The sequence below is a fragment of the Primulina huaijiensis genome, chromosome 13 (assembly GCF_012295235.1).
Source record: "Primulina huaijiensis isolate GDHJ02 chromosome 13, ASM1229523v2, whole genome shotgun sequence".
NCBI lineage: Eukaryota > Viridiplantae > Streptophyta > Magnoliopsida > Lamiales > Gesneriaceae > Primulina > Primulina huaijiensis.
This window is the reverse complement of record NC_133318.1, coordinates 9,007,323-9,010,868: the sequence shown is the minus strand read 5'-3', so window position 1 is coordinate 9,010,868 and position 3,546 is coordinate 9,007,323.

Here is a 3,546-nt window from a genome sequence, read left to right as displayed (position 1 = left end):
CAAAATATAAACAATCTTACTTCACCAAGAATTCATTCTCTTCACTTTGACATAATAGATTTAGCTTTCCATGAAGTTACTTTTGATCGACACTAAAAACATCACTCATAATTTGGAAAATGAAAAATATATTGGAACTTAGAACTTTTATACTCACTCACCCTATATTTTACAATGAGATAGAATGATTCTCAAGCTAGCACAAGGCCTCTATTTATAGGCGAAATGAGAGAAAGGGTCAAAAATTCTATTAGTTGTAATAGTAGTCTTTGTCTCCTCCAACTTCAATTCCATGCCCCTTCTTTCAATGCTTTGTTCCACGACTTTAATCATCGAATTTGACTCAGCTCAAAACAGTAAACATGTGGGGAATTGTCTGTAGATGAATTTGGCCACTTGGTTCACCTCATTTGGTACATATTGAAATAGTTATGATTTTTTTACTATATGCTGGTCATGGTGAAAGTAAATTTGTCCTCCTTTTGATATTTTAACAATTTGATCATCTTAACCAACTTTTTAGGCAATCATGTCTTCTGCAAAATTTTAGATAATTTCTCAAGGATTCCAAATTTGAATCACCTTCATTTGAATTTTCTAGCTTGAGTTATCATTATTTTACCAACACGTAGAAAACCTGAAAATAAAACATATTTAGTAAGACATTTAAATATAAACACACAATACTAAAATAACATAATTTTATAATTTTAATGAAACTTAAATTTTAAAATATAGGTTTTAACATATAATAAATTATTAATTTTAAGTTTCATCAATCAGTTGGCTGGATTCAGTTTGAAGCGACCAATTTTATATGATCAGTTAGTTCGATCCTTTAGCCCTTCAGTTCGTCAAACATCTGAAATTTAGTTTCCAACAGTATTAATATCTGGCCAATAGAGATCGAAGTGAAAGACGATCCTGCATACTGTTTGGAAGTCAAAGAAGGCCAACCTGTAGACAAAGAAGATGAGAAAAAAAACGATAGTGGCTAGGAATAGCAAAGGAATAGACCATCGTCAGAAAATCTTAAAAAAGGTCTTGTGTGATCGGAATAACATAGTAAAGTAAGCGCAATTTTTCCATTTTCATTTCCAAGAAAGGTTGCACTGCACCAAGTTACTTACGTTTGAGGCTGACTCCGGCCCCACATCAAGGTGACAGGATTCGAACCAATGGCCCCAAAACAGATGCGCTGACCAGACTGCGCTACACCTCATCGCACCACCCCGGAGCATATAGATCCACCTGATTGATGAAGACTCAAACCGAACTTTCCCATCCTTTTGGGCAAAGGGATGCGAGAACCAATCCGACTAATCAACCGCTTTTTTTAGATAATCTGCCTACAGCAAGACAACGACGCCAGAAAGCCATATAATGGAGGAGCACTCACATTTTTTTGACTCTTTCACTTGAATTTAAAAATCCGGCTTGCTCCCGGCTACGTGTCCTTTGGACCCTTCGCCCGCATAGAAGTGGATTCGAACCACTGACACAAGGATTTTCAGTCATTTGCTCTAACCAACTAAGCTACCTGAACCACTTTCCTGAAGTATGTTTTCTTCATCGAATAACGCCCTACCTTACCACTTTACTAGTGAGGGAAAAGCCTTTGACTAATAAGAATATATAGGCTTTTTCGCTTGTTCGTCAAGCTTTCGAGCAGCTCTTTCAACTGCCGCCTAATCCCCCAACATGCTTAAGAACCGAGAGACGTCTAGGGACTGGACGGCCGGAGGGAGCTTGCAACTAGAAAGAAGATAGGCTGGTTAAATAAAAACAAGGCGCAACGGGCTCTCTGCTCCTAGTCACTAAGGAGTGCTATTCAGGGGACTGGACTCCACCAAGAGGTTCTTTCTCTCATGTTATTTCGCTCGCCCCTTTCATTTCCGTGTCAGAGGCAATGGGATTCGAACCCATAATACAATCTTCTTGTATGTCGATTTAGCAAACCAATGCATTAAGCCACTCAGCCATACCTTCAAGTTGTTGATTGGAATGGGATTGGATGTGCTGGGTTTGGTTGGTTGCCCGAAGGGCTAACTGATCCGATCAACTGCCTAAGCCGTAGCGTGCGTACTCTTATTCTATGAGAGAGACTCTATCTAGATCTACCACTCGTTGGGCGACACCTTCTTTTCTATGAAAAGCCCACCACTGAATGATGAACTCTTCAATTTTCGCCTACGACCCGAGAAAAAACACGGTAAAGCCCTTACCAGCCAGAATGGAATTCATATCTCCTTCGTCTGGTTGAGAAGGGAGAAAGCCCGGAGAACCGGGCTTGCTTACAAAGCTAGCTTACTAAGGAATTTGTCGTTGATTGCACGAGTTAGCCAGCAAACCCCCTGGCTCATCTCTCTCTCTCTATAAAAAAAAGCCCTTCTCCTTTTCATAATAATAAGGTAAGCATCCAGCTCTCGATCCAGAGCTACTGCTTCAACGATCAACTGAGCTCAGGAAGTCAGGTTAAGACGTCGACTTATACAGGGGAGATTCAAAAAGATTCTTGTCTTTAGAAGTCAATCCCACTAAACTACACTTGTACGCTTGACATGAAAAGTAGAAGCAAGCAGAGCAAAAGTGCGCCCACTCTGCCTTTCTTTACCTTAGACTTCGTTCTTCAAGGAGACCCATGTGCATTTCCTCTGTTCTGTGCTCTTTAGCTCTTGATTCCCTTGTGCCTTTAGTTTAAGTATAGGTCGTCAATTCAATCTATCTTGATGGGATTTTTTGCTTCTTTTGAATAGTATAGAAGGGATTTTTCTAGTAGGTAGCAACAAGAGGCTACATCAATAGCTTTAGCATCTTTTTTTTTTAGTTGAAAATGTAACGCTCTGACCCGATTTTAATAAAATAGCAGCGGAAATTAAAATTTTCTTTGAAGGGAGGAAGGATTTAAAATACATTACAATATATAAACAAGGGTTAATACATGATCAATCACATGAGGCAACAAAACCCAAAACATCATTTTTGTTATCCTGTCAAAATACTTGCAAAATAGTCTTCTTCCTTCCCTCTCCTATGCATATGACCCCGGCTCCAATCAACATCCCGGCCCGTCACTCTTATCTGCATCACATGAATAACTGAAATGAGTATGAAACTTAGCAAGTGGAACTCTTACATAGCAATGTACATATACCATACTCTGTAAAACGTAACTTTGAAAACATTAAAATACCATCAACTCTGAAACACGAATATCATCGAATGAATAACAATAACGATGGTATTTCTCTTTTCTCTGTTGGATTGATATCTATATAGTATCTCTGTCTCTGTGCCTCTATCCCATCGATATGAATCGATAACTCTGAGGGATATAAGCCTGTGGTCGTTGATCAACTTATTGCATGCAATCTCTGACTATGTATCTATCAATCCAATAAAACATTTTGAATTCTCTCTTTGGCATTAAAACAAACACTTTGAAGACTATCTTTTCTCTTGTATTCCCTTTGACATGGTTGAGACATAAAATGTCTCTAATATACAACAAAGTGTATTAATACATAGCATGAATCAAATGAAAGG